Consider the following 14475-nt stretch of genomic DNA (forward strand, 5'->3'; position numbering starts at 1 on the left):
TCATAGGCAAGGCTGTCATGGAGGTGGTGAAGGACGACGTGAGGAAGGCGGTGGAAACCGTGTGCGGGTCAGCAGGCTGGATGTGAAGCGGCCATTCACGCTGTCAGGAGAATGTTCGAAGACCCAGAATGCGAGGCGGTGCTGATGGTGGACGCTGCAAATGCGTTCAACAACATCAATAGGGAAACAGCACTGCACAACATCAAAATCAAGTGCCCTATATTCGCCCAATATATTGAAAATACATACAAGGAACCTGCCAGACTGTTCATCAGCAGTCATAATGACCAACGACTTGGAGACCCGGTGGCCATACAATCCTCAGAGGGCACCACCCAGGGGGACCCAGTGGCCATGGCAATGTTTGCCCTGGGAATGATGAAGCTGCAGGACATCATCCGCCATGAAAACACCAACGTCAAACAGGTGGCGTATGCGAATGACCTCACCGGGGTAGAGAAGTCTGCACACCTCAGGAAATGGTGGGGCCTCGTTAATGAACACGGCCATAAAATATGGAACCGTCCCAACGCCACGAAGTCTGTGGTGATTGTAAAACCAGAGGCATACGATCGGGCCAAAACAGCATTCCAGGGCAGTAACGTGAAACTGTCAGTGACTGGAGAAAGACACCTCGGGGCAGCCATTGGAACAGCTGAATACAAAACCGAATATGTGAAAACGGCTGTAAAGCGCTGGGAGTCCGAACTGCAGAGACTAGGCGACATCGCCAAAACATAGCCGCAGACAGCTTATGCAGCATTTCCGTACGGTGTCAAGTAGGAATGGGACTACCTCATGAGGACAGTTCCTGACGTTGCTCCGTTACTAAAGCCTCTGAAAGATGCTTTAAGAAACACCTTCGTACTTGCGCTAACAAATGGAAGATGCTCGAACGACCAGGAGAAAAGGTTGCTGGAGTTGCCGCCAAGAATGGGTGGGTTCGGCATCACCAACCCGCAAACTCTGGCTGAGTCTGACTTCGAACTCAATCCGAATCACAGCCTCCTTGACCGGATATATTACCAATCAAAATGAAAGGGGAGAAGACAACCCTCAAGATATTAGGTCACTAAGGAATGAAATCTCCAAAAACAGAGAAGGAAAACAGAGAGACACTCTGAGTGACCTAATGAGAGAACTCCCAGAAGACACAAGGAGGAGGACAGATATTGCACAGGAAGTGGGCGCTTCAAACTGGCTAACCACACTACCTATCAGGGCAAAAGGCTTCAACTTAAACAAAAAAGAATTTACTGATGCCCTTGCCCTCAGGTATGGCTGGCCAGTGGATGGGCTCCCAAACATGTGTAACTGTCAACCAAAATCATGCCATGACATGCAAGAGAGGAGGTTTCGTCTGCATGAGACATGATGAAGTAAGAGACGTAACAGCTCAGATGCTGAAAGAAGTCTGCCACGACGTGACTGTGGAACCCATGCTGCTCCCTCTGCAAGGCGAACACCTCGCCAGACGCACCGCTAATGTTTCGAACGAAGCACGAGTGGATGTTAGCGCCAGAGGGTTTTGGACTCGTGGACAAAGGGCATATTTTGATATAAGGATCTTTGATCCCATGGCCCATTGCCACAGAGACCTGACCCTTGATGCAGCCCACAGAAGAAACGAACAAGAGAAGAACAGAGCATATGAAGAAAGAATACAGAATGTGGACCAGGGCTCCTTCACCCCGGTAGTATTCACGACGGCAGGAGGGATGGGACCAAGGGCGCAGAGCTTCTACGCAAGACTCGCCGAAACACTGGCGGATAAGAAACAACAGCCAAGAAGCAGTGTGGTCGCCTGGATGAGATGCAGGCTGTCCTTCTCCCTCCTGAGGTCAGCCTTGGTCTGCCTGAGAGGAACCAGGTCACCTGCACCCAAAACCACCCGCATTGCTGACCTGGACTTTGAGGCGACGGTGGTTGATAGTCGTATCAACCACAAGCTCTGTTAGCTTAAAAATAAAATGTTAAGTAAAGTTTGTAATATTAAATAAAGATGGTTGTCGGCCACAGTCATTGGCGGGGGGGGGCCAATGAATTGCTTTGTGAAAGGATATGAGAAAATATACCGCTCACAACGCAACTCTAATAGATGGAGGCCCGTGTAATAATGTTTTAAAATGTTAAAAAAAAAAAAAAGTAGTAGTAGTAGTAGTAGTAGTAGTAGCAGAAATATGTAGTAGTAGTAGTAGTAGTAGTAGTAGTAGTAGTAGTAGTAGTAGTAGTAAGGAGGTGTTCAAGTGTTTCGAAACGGTTCACTCATTTCATTATTTCTATTTGTCTATTGGTTAAGCTTGGTATGGATTGGATGGCAGTGTTAGAGAGGAAGAAGAGAGAGAAGGTGACTTGATTTTTGTTTCGTTAAAAGGGGAGGGACAGACGCATTACCACGTCACATAGTTAGATCAATCTTTCATATTATTGTTACATATTATATTATATTGTAGTCTTTCTTGTTACACTACAGACTACGTGTTGAGTGACCTTCCGACCTCCGCGACCACGATGAGCAACTACACAGAGGGGACGTACAAGAAAGGAAGAACTAAGATGATCTTGTTTGATGCCTTCATCTACAGCAAAAACAAGAAGTCACAGAATGGCAAATACATTTACCTAACCTGTGCACTCAAACATTCTCGCCACTGCAAAGGTACTGCGAAGATAGTGTTGGATGAAGATCATGCTCTCAAGGGAGCTGCACACAATCATGATCTCGAGGCTTATGAGTATGACAAGTTCAGCTTCCTCAGGGACCTGCGGAACGAGGTGTGCAACCTGCAGGACACTCGGTCTCTACGACGTGCCTTTGATGATGCAGCAGCATCCAACAGCTCTGTAGGTGGGAGAGTAACATTCAAGCAGATTGAATCATCTTTGTATAAAAATAGGCGAGCACAGCAGCCGAACATTCCCTCTTGCCACGAGGAGGTGGTTGAAAGCCTTCGCCAAAACAGTACATATGGTCAGAACTTTGCAGCCAGTGTTGAGGTTGGTGAAGACAAGGCAGTGATGTTTCTTTCTGACGGAATGAAGGAACATCTGTCTGAAGTCAAAGAAATTGCTTTCGACGCCACCTTTTTGCAACACCGAGGCCCTACAAGCAGTACTTTATTGTCCATGGTGTTTTCAAAGGCAATGTACTGCCCATTCTCCACGTCCTTATGACGAGCAAAAGCTTTGAGCTGTACAAGGGTGTGCTTGCAAAACTGAAGACGATTGCGCCAGCTTTCAAGCCTGTTGCCGGCATGTCTGATTTCGAGAAAGCAAGTCGAAAAGCATTCCTCGAAGCTTTCCCTGACATGAAGCTGTCAGGTTGTCAGTTTCACTATGCCAAGAGTATATATGCAAATATACAAAAAGTGGGACTGACAAATGTCTATGCATCCAACAAGGACTTCAAGCGCTGGGGACGGATGCTCATGTCGATTCCTTTCCTTCCAGAGGATCAGATTGAGCCTGCATTCCAGCAACTCAAGCAACAAGCACTTGGCCTTGTTGAGGCTGCAGAGGAGAAGACTATGGTGAAACAGCTTCTGAAATACTGGCAGAATTTTTGGCTGCTACAGGTTGGCCCTTCAAACCTCACAGTTTTTGGCCTTGATCGCTCCACAAACAACGATTGCGAGTCATTACACTAAAGATTAAATCGTGAATGCAAGGTGAATCACCCATCTTTCTGGCACTTTTGTGTGCAGATGAATAAGACCAGCAAGAGGGCAGAATTAGATATCACTCGCACGAACAATGGCCTGACAACACTTAACAGGCCAAGGAAAATTGTGTCAAAAAGAAACATGGAAAAAAGACGTCTCTACTTTGGAAAGCTTGGAGATGAGACCTACACACCAATGCAATTCCTGAGTGCCATGTCACATACTGTGACTAGTTTCAAGAAGAGACATGTGGATTTTGATCTCGAACTTGATGAAGAAAACATTGACATTGAACCTCAGGAAGAAGAGGAAGAGGAAGTAGCAGACAATCCGATGAATTGCAAGGTGTGTTTCCAGGTGAAAGATGTCAGATTCATTCTGATTCCTTGCGGTCATAGCTACTACTGTGACTACTGTGTAGAAAGGATTGGATCCACTTGCTCAATCTGTAGAGCAGAGTTTACCATGAAGCACAGGATTTTTTTCTAGTCTTTTTAAGTGTGACGTGTGATAGCTTTTTTCTAGTTTTTCTAGTCTTTTGTTTAAGTCTAAACGTGATGTGACAGTTCATTTTTTCCAGTGTCGAAAACATTCAGAATTTACCATTTCTTAGTGTCGAAAACATTCAGTTCAAAAATTTATTTATGTCGAAAACATTCAGTTCAATATTTTTTTAGTGTCGGAAACATTCATAGTGAAGTTTATTTAGTTTCGAAAACATTCCAACCAATGTTTTTAATGTGTCGAAAATAATCATGATTGAAAAATATATTGCAGAACCATCGAAAATAATCAGTCTACGTTGCCAAATCATTGTCGAAAATATTCATTCTTAAACATGTTAAACTGTCGAAAACGTTCAGACTAAAAAAATCGAATACAATCAGTCGTCTCGTGAGAAATAGTCTAATAAAAATAGGTTTGAACCCGGAAAAAAATATTATGTTAATGAATTTGGTATGAAAAGAAGCGGAATTTTGTGCAGATTAACATATCCAAAATCCGCAAAAAGTCCACTTGGGGAAAAAAAATTACAGCAACAAAATGGCGGCCAAAAACAGTTTTTTGTAAATATCGTGCTTAATAATTATTTTTGCGGAAAACCTTTTAAATAAAAGTTATTCTACACATAACATTCTACAAAATATGTCTTATACATATTTTTTGTATGTTGCTCGGTTTTAATGCTATAAGGGCGCAAAGATCGTACCCCTATCCCTTAACACCAATTTCACCCAAAACATTGTCACTTGAGGTAGCGCCCACTTTTAAAGAGGCTGCATTTCTTCTTTTTCCAACATAATACTTACATGTAAGTGTATGAAGACGTATATAAGAAAAAAGAAAGTCAGGTAAAATTTGATCTTATAATGATTAGACCCGGAAAAAATTGTTATACAAATGGTATCAAAAAGATAACAATTTCCTTTAGACTGACATATCCAAAATCTTTTCAAACTGGTTTTGAGGAAAAAATAATACAGCTAGCTATGTAACAGGGGATATCTTATAAAAAAAATACATATATAACTTTCAAAATAAAACCAGGTTGAAAAATATTTATATCCTTATTTCTTCAGGTTATAAGAAAAAACATTACATACATTGTTTATAATTGAATTTGGGGTATTGCTTGGAGGTAAGACTGGAGTTGGGCCGCAAACAAACAAACAAACAAACAAACAAGATTACAAACAAGATCAGAGTTTTAGTATAATAGTAGATTAATGCCGTCTTTGACGGTGAAAGTAAATTTTCCTTAATTCCACATTGTTTGGAAAAAATAACGAAGGTTTTCTTTAAATAAATAGTATTCCATTATATTAAATTAATTCCATAGACAGAAAAAAATTAAAAGTGAAAGAATAGGTCACATGTTTATTACCCTTATTATTAAATAATTCCCAAAATGTTCGAGGAATCTTCGGGCATTTCTTCACTACTCATATTGTCTTTTGCGTTGTGGCAATTTTTTCCGTAACACTGGCCACACGCTGAGATACACCACAGTCCTATTTTCTTACATGTACATGCGTTCGTGCCACAGACACTTCAAGATCTTTTCTGGAGCTGGAGCTAAATCTGTCATAATTGGCTCGTACATACCATGCTGAAGCTTCCAACCCCAGTCTTCTGCTGGTAATGTTACTCTCATCAGTGATTTCCATTCAATTACTTGTAGATGAACACGAAGTGAATGGAAATAGGCTGCTCTTGCTGTTGGTGGTAGACTTTGTGGTTTTATAGTAGTAGTTGCTGTTGCTGCAAAGCGCATGAAAGTGTTGTAACGAAGTTCGGAAAGATCATCTACATCATTCCCCTTATACCTGAGGAAGAGAAAAAAAAAACTCATAGGAACAGCTTCCCAATAAATAATTATATTTCCATAAGTTTAGATTACGTATTGAACCACTTACAATATTATTGATGAACAATTCATGTAGCCTATATTACTTACCTATGTACAAAAAGTCTGAGGCCAGCATTGCCAATGTCATCTGATGTAGCCGTATCATCTTCGAATATCTCAGCAATCTTGTGATAATATTCATTATCTTTCTGCTGGAAGTTTTTCAGTAGTGATGTCTTTCCTGTGAACGTTTTACATAAATTATAATTAACACACATGCAAAGTAAATATCAGATATATCAACTCCAGCTGCTCCAATTTGCTTAAAAGGCATCGTTTTGACACAATAAACACGAAACAAATAGTATTACACAGGGTAAGACCTCCTCAACGAAAAGATGAATAATTGTTTCATATAAATTCAAATAACTTTTATTTCGCGTGACTGGCCAAAAGTAATTTAATGGCTATTATTCGTTTCTAGTGCAGGATATCACAACTTATGGAAATGAGGCAACTTAATATTAATAACATTGCTTACCTTGACCGTAAGTCGCAGATGTCGTATCACAACCGGACCAGGCATGAATGAAGAGAATATGTCTTGTGACCATATCTCCTGCTGATGTCACCAAGCTTCCAATGTCCCAACATTGGGATTGTTTCTTACCAACGTCAGACAGCATATAGAGGTTCATGTGAGCTGCCCAGTGGAACATCAACAGTACAAGAATATCAGTGTCGTTTGCCACCACTGTCAACGGTCTTTTGTTCTCTTTTGAAGCATACTCTAACCCAGCCAACACAATCTGAGTGTCTGCATCGCCAGTGCTTTGTCGCACATCATGACCTTCATCTTTTAGGGCTTTTACCAGCAAAGAAATAAACTGTGACTTGTTTTTGGAATTCTTAAGAAAAGATTCCTGGTTGCATGTAGGTTTGTTGTGCAATGCAACAGTAACATTACCAGATATATTGCCTACTCTTCTTTTGTGTTCATGATCTTTGGTGGAAGGACCATTGTCATAGCCGTCAAATACCACGCAGGATCGACCATACGTGGCATTGACAAACTGCACATAATGTTGGATGATGATTTCGTATGTGCTCTTACATGGCCACTTCACTTTATGCAGTAATGTGCCTCCGTCCAGTACATAAAATGAAGGGACTGGTGGTGTGACTGCTGAAACATCCTGCTTAATGGCTCTACCTAAAGCTGACTTGTTTGGTTTCCTCATAATTCCATGTTCAAAAAGTGAGGTAGGCACTGGTGTCAACTCATACTTAAAACATTCTTTCATATCGTCATCTCTCTCCACCAGTACCACCAAGCGCGAAAATAGTAGATTAGGATCAACATGTCTTATATCTTTATCAAATTGCACCCCAGTCTTCAAATACTCTAGTGTACGTATCTGGTATTTACGTTTTATCTTTGCTTTTGAGAATAGCATTTCATCAAGCTGTCTTTGAATAGCTTTCCCAACTTGTTCAGCATCATCACAGTTGATTTGATCTTCTTTAGTAGCAGTCAATCCTGTGGAGATGCTCTTGAGAAAAGGTTCTTCTTCGTTGAATGGACTGCTTTTTGTTAGCCAATCTTTCAATTTTCCAAGATCTGTCATGTCTCTCTTTAATCTACTTGCACCAAGATCGACGTGTTGTTGACTAGTTTTATGGTGATTATTAGTAAGGTCAGTCATGGCATTGTGGATGCTAGCACATGCATGCATACTGTGAATCCATGTTGTTATGACCGAGTCTGTCATACCGCGTTCCATTGTAAGTCCACCTCGACTCTTTAACGCTCTCATCATTGATTGTTCGATGACTAGATCTGTCCAAAGTCCTGCCCCAAAACGATCACTTTTTCTGACTGTGTGGCATTGCTCATCTGTGAATTTCTTGTGAATATCTGGATAGTTTGAGGGAAGATCTCTCATCGTCTGAAGATACAAGCGAGCACTTTTGGCATAGTTTGTGTGTCCAGTTGCAGCGAATAAGTTCAGCATTTTAAAGATAGCATCCAAGTGAAGTTGCCAGTTTCCGGTTCTTTCACCTGCAATGAACATCTTGATGACATTCACGTACTCCATGTATTGAATCCAAAGCTTTGCCGTCCTAGATGCATCTACCAATCTTTCCATTTTCTCTGACAGCAGTGAACGTACTTTCGTCAAGGCAGAGCTTTCTTCTAACTCTTTCTCATTAGGTGCGTCTTTCTGAAGCTTCTTGTACAAGATCTTGATTTCTTCTTTCTCGTCCTTACTAAATGCTTTTACGTCTCTTTGATCTCCCGTGTTTTCAGTGTCATCTTGTTTTTACTCTCTCGTCACAAAAAAATTCATCAAGAAGCAAACCATATAAAGCACTCTGCACCAAGAAATGTCCCCTAAGTGCTCTGGAGATAGCTTTTCCAGATTCAATGTGTGTCACTGCATTTTCTCCGTAGATGGTTTGCAAGCATTCATTCAATCCGGAACCTTTCATTAGTGTTCCAATGCTACCGAGAAAACTCATTAGAGTATGAAAACCTCCTAGTCGGCATACGATCCGGAGTGACTTGTCAGTTATTATTTCGATTGCTTTGATCCAAAGTGGCTGATCGAATGTAATACAAGGAGTTCCCATGCCATAATGATTGCATAATTCAGTGACGAACAAAAGTGTTGAATACAGACATGTTTCATCAGATGGTTTCAGATTGATTATTGGCAAAAGCGTGATTACAGATTTTCCAGGATGCTCACCATTGCTATAAGTTTGCATGAATCCTGACCAGTTAGGTCTTGATTCTGTTGGGAACATCTGGGCAGTTTGCCAAAGAAGATCGATGTTATGTCCAAAATTAACAATTTCTGGTGTTTCCAGTTTCCTCAGAGACTTCAACACAATCTTGGAGAAAGCAGATTCGTCTGAGCTGAGATATGGAACAATCTTGACACCTTTGTTTTGAGTGATAGCTGTACTTCGTGTGAGTGGATGTCTCTTGATAGGAGGAGTTTGAGCTCGGATTCCATCTTTATTTGTTGACGCTGCCAGTATTCCCATTCCATGAAATGTCCTCTTGCCGTCCAGTGTGCAGATGTTGTGGTCCACATTATCTCCCACAAACTGCGTGAAAGTACCACAAGGAATAGATTGAAGGATTGTTGAAGCATCCTCCTCTATTACTGCTGATTGCTTGAATCGCGTTACTTCGCTGTAACTTACACTAAAACCAAGTTGATTTAGCTCATCAATCAACCACCGCGATCCAAAGACATGGTCAGCTTCAACAGCAAGACCAAATAAAATTGGAGGAATAAAGGATCTTGGTCTTGCAGCATACGTAATGGCTTGACCTATACTTTGCTGCTTGAGTTCATCTTTTACTAGAACCTCCAGTAGCAACTTCAAGCCTGCTGGCACCATTCGTTGTAAAAGAATATCATTCTGTGATGGATAAAAAACTGTGTTGTACTCGTGTTCTCTGATCTCAGCCATTATCAGTTTTGCTGCTGTTTTTATGATGCGCTGAGCTTCTTCGCCAGTATCCTCTCTTCTTGACTCATACCATTTGTTGTTGATGATACTATCTAATGTATTTCGAAAAAAGGCAATATTGGAGTGCCCTTTAACTTCTGCAAACACCAAAGAGTCCTTATATCTGTCCTCTAGTTTTTGTTTCAACCGCTTTTCTCCGTAAACTTTGTCTCCATTTGCCAGTTCTCTCATTTTATCATGCAATTCTTTTAGAGTATACAGTTCCCCATCTGATTTTCCTTCTAGCCATACACAAAGAACTTGAAACCATTTTTGCATACTTTCATCTTTTGGTCGGCCTCTTCTGTTTGGTGGAGAATCTGCAGATGGCCAGTTTGAAACAAAGCGAGAAAAACATTCTTTGTGGTATATTGCATTGACGGCGACCAAATCATGATTTGTTGCAATTCTAGTGTAGACTTCATGGCTCCAGTTGTCATTTCTTTGGTCACACTTGTGAAGAACTCTTTGTCGAAATCCGATACGTGTCACTTGATAAACAATGCCTCGATGGGGATGCTTCTCATCCTTTTTTGCTGCCTGTCCACATAAAAAGCAATGTTCCTTCCACAAAAAGGGCTCCATGCTTGATCTGAGTCTCTTGTTAGGAGTATCAAAAGATGACGCTTCATCAGCGCGGTAGGTGACTTTTCTCTTCATGTCAGTAAAATTCCGGCGACAGTCTTTATGGACCAACACCTCTTCATTTTTTTCCATGCACTTAGCAACATAAGACTCCAGGTCCGGCCGTTCACGAAGTTTGCAGTAATGTAGCACAGTATTAAGTCCTTTCAAACTCACCACAACTTTTTCAGATGAAAGACACTTTTTAAGGCATATGACACACTTTTCAGGCTCGATGTCTTCCCCAGCCATGACTGCTACCATACAAAAACTGCTGAAAATAGGGGGAAAAAACAAAGATCTAGTGAAGGGCAAGAAATTTCTGCAATCATTATATGTAAATTTTAGGGCCAAGAACCTATAGTGCCATCATCAATGATAAATTTATATTTTAAGATTTTAATTTTTTTTACCTCTTATGTATGCAAAGCTATCTATCTATCTATCTATCTATATACCGTATACCTGGCCTCTTTCCCCTCACGGGGGTAGCCCAAGACAATGCGAAATCACACTCATTCGCCATGTCTTTTCGTAGGATAGTTATGCAGAGGAGGGAGTTCCCAATCCCCTCGCTCCGCCCCTTTTATACGGTGGTGGGATTCTTAAGCCCCCACCACAGGGCTTAAAGTTATAATAAAAGAAATACGAAAGGGAGTAGGCTACAGAATGCCACTTATTATGTTTACACACACACACACACACACACACACACACACACGGTATAGAGGTATAATATAGTAAGCTCTGGGAATAATATTGTAGCCTACTCGCGAAATTTATTTAAATTGATTAGAATAATCATATAATCAAAACCAGATATCATACTATTATAGTTCACCCTGTCGAAAACTATTCACATTAACACAATTACAACAACATGAATACGTTTTGCATACTTACATGTAGGTATTATGTTGGTAAAAGAAGAAGTAAAGCCTCTTTTTATGTCCGCGCTACCCCATGTGGCAATGTTTTGGGTGAGATGAAACTGCAGTGGTCTAAGTAGTGACGATCTTGCGCACTTATATAACTTTTATCCCTTTTCTTGTTTTTTTTCCTCTATGCATACAAACTAAAATGTTGGAGTACTATTATAAAAACATATTTCGTTATTTTTTTTTTGGCCGCCATTTTGTTGCTGTAATTTTTTTTCCCCAAGTGGACTTTTTGCGGATTTTGGATATGTTAATCTGCACAAAATTCCGCTTCTTTTCATACCAAATTCATTAACATAATATTTTTTTCCGGGTTCAGGCATTTTTATTGCTATTTTTACTAGACTAAAAGTGGAAGAGAGGTCTGAGACGGTCTGGAAACATGCGATGGAGCGATAGATCACTTTGGAGTGGTACAGGGAAAAGGAAGCCCCGCAGTGTGTCAGCTGGTATGATGGAAGCCTGCTGGGCCGGTATCCACGAAAGTGTCTTAGGCCGATGCCGTCGTCCATAGCAAAATAAAATGGCGGCTATCGTGCCTAACTTGCCTGACGTCGTACATAAAATTTTTCGACGGCCCTAACATCGTGCTTAGCGGTAAAACAGGCTGGACCCTGTCTTACCAGCCCTTAAGGACGATGGATTTGAACGTAAACAATCAAGATGGCAGCGCCACAAGAGCAACAACCACATCAGCCAGGGAATAATTACCTTAGAAAGGACGTTCTAAATGAACTTAATGATGCTGAGCTCATCAAGAGGTACAGGTTAGACCGGGAAGGTATATTATTTGTTACCAACCTTGTAAGGGCAGCGCTGAAGAGTGATACCAACAGGTCTAACCCGCTCACCCCGGAGTTGAAGGTTCTCATAACCTTAAGATATCTTGCTACTGGCAAAATGCAACAATGTAGCAGTGATGACCTTGGCCCCTCACAGTCCAGCATCAGCAGAGCCATCAGTAAAACTATAGACGCCCTTGCAGATGTTAATGTCCTCAAGAGGTTCATAACTTTTCCTGTCACCCAAGACAGCGCTGACCGAAAGAAAGCAGAATTCTTTGCTATAGCCAATTTCCCTAACATCGTAGGTGCCATTGATGGCACACACATCCGAATTGTGGCACCGAGGGATCAAGAAGAAGTGTATGTGAACCGGAAGGGGTATCACAGCATGAATGTCCAAGTTGTATTTAATATTGGACATTCTTGCCAAGTGGCCAGGGTCAGTGCATGATGCACGTATCTTGAACAGCAGTGGATTGTCAAGATTGTTTGACGGAGGATATGTGCCAGCAGGAAGTCACTTGCTTGGAGACAGTGGGTACCCCTGCAAGACATGGCTCCTTACACCTTATCTGCGTCCACTGCCTGGACCTCAGTCACGATATAATAGGTAAATACATTGTCTTATTATTATTATTATTATTATTATTATTATTATTATTGATAGCAGTAGCAGCAGCAGCAGCAGTGGTATTAGTAGTAGTAGTAGACAGTATTAGTAGTAGTTAGGTTAAGTTTGGTTAGGTTGGATTAAGTTTCATTTCGGAAAGATAGTATTGGGCTTGGTAACATAAGTTATATATATATATATATATATATATATATATATATATATATATATATATATATATATATATATATATATATATATATATATATATAAACATGCACTAAAACATTTAAATATTTTTCTGGCAGGAGGTGAAATCAAGGTTACTTTGGTTTAGGACTTTGATATAACGTTTATAAGTAGTTTAGTCAGTGAGACTGGTAAGAACTAACACTGGGAATGGGGTGTATTTAGTACTAAATCTGACTCAACGCCCTATGCATTAAAAACCTTAACCTGTGCTCAAAGTTAAATTACTATTTGCCTGAGAATCGGCCACTGAGAGTTGAGTCCCAAATTTTGTCCTGTATATTTTTTGCTGAAACTTTGATAACCACTAACTCATCATATGAACATTAGGTATTTTTTTTACTCGTACACCAGTCTCGAGATGGCTTTACTTACCCTTCTCATCTGATAGAGCTTTTCATCCTGAGCAATTTGAACCCCATATATACCCACCGCAAATTATTTATCATGTTGACAGTGATTTTTAAAGATTTACCTATTTCGGGCAAACGCCCATTGAGCAGCCGCAACATACCCTCAGGTGTATTGTCTGGGTGGTAACTGACAGTGATTTATTAAAGATTTATCTACTTGGGGCAATGTAGGTTACTATCGAGTGGCTAGGTTACGATCGAGTGGCTAGTTTACTATCGAGTGGCTAGGTTACTATCGAGTGGCTAGGTTACGATCCAAGGGCTTAATGATCTTTAGTTTCGTTTCCAGTAGGAAATTCCTATGGCTGCGTGTACTGTGAGTGTGTGCCGCTGCTGCTTCTCATTTGTGAGGACGAAACTATTTTTTCCTGGTAGATTTCTGTCTATTTAAGGGTTTTTAGTGATTAGGCTATGAAGTGTAGACTAACTCAACAAGATTACCACTAGGACAACAACGTACAACAATTAATTACAATTAATTACCATTGTTATTCATCCAGGTCTCACAAAATTACACGCAGTATTGTTGAACGTGGAATTGGACAACTCAAACGCCGATTTCATGTTTTGCATGGTGAGGTACGATTGAGGCCCCCCCTCAAGGTGTGCAAAATCATTCATGTGTGTGGAATGCTGCACAATATTTGCAAGGATAGGAATCTTCCTCTTCCTCTGGATGACGAGCAACCAATGGGTGCAGAGGCACAAGTCCCAGTGCCATTAAATGATGCTGCAGAAGAACCTGCCAATGCGCCCGGTGGTCACCGTAATGAGGGTCGTGCCTATCGGGATGCATTCTGCACCTTGCATTTCAAGTAAGTTGAATCTTTGCAAGAGAAACTGGTATTATGTTCTAATTTAATTAATTACTTATTGGAAGATCACTAATGAGATGAAGGTGGTAGTGGGGAGTGGGACGGATGGGTGAACAGGTGAGAGATGGAAAAATAGATATGATCGATAAAAATAGATAAATAAGTATACTTGCTTCACATTGATTTTATACATTTCTCTTAATGTCATCATTTCTCTTCTCAGCAATGAGGACTGATGGAACATCCTCCAACAGGGCCTCGTGTACCTACCTTGGTAATGTTTCCTACCTTTTAATGCATTATGATAAATTTAAATTCCCATTAGCATAGTCTCTCATCTCCTAACCACAATTTCTGATGACCTTCTTATGATTGTTTTCTAAAAAGGAGACTAGAAAGCTTCACCATAGTATATCTTTCCACAGTCAAAATTCTAATTGTATAGTCAGAAACTATGCAAAAAAAAGCAGTGTCAGTATAAGTACAAATTACAATACATAT

The 14475-nt window shown here is 40.6% G+C and overlaps 1 long non-coding RNA gene across 1 annotated transcript; it reads left to right on the forward strand.

Annotated features, from left to right (window-relative positions):
• Positions 1 to 11573: 11573 nt before the first annotated feature.
• Positions 11574 to 14383, forward strand: LOC126988948 (uncharacterized). The gene is made up of 3 exons (XR_007742686.1): positions 11574 to 12497; positions 13660 to 13974; positions 14198 to 14383. It is a non-coding gene; the product is annotated as an uncharacterized LOC126988948 (long non-coding RNA).
• The last annotated feature ends 92 nt before the right edge of the window (positions 14384 to 14475 follow it).

This window comes from Eriocheir sinensis, unplaced genomic scaffold, assembly GCF_024679095.1.
Source record: "Eriocheir sinensis breed Jianghai 21 unplaced genomic scaffold, ASM2467909v1 Scaffold1016, whole genome shotgun sequence".
NCBI classification, from domain to species: domain Eukaryota; kingdom Metazoa; phylum Arthropoda; class Malacostraca; order Decapoda; family Varunidae; genus Eriocheir; species Eriocheir sinensis.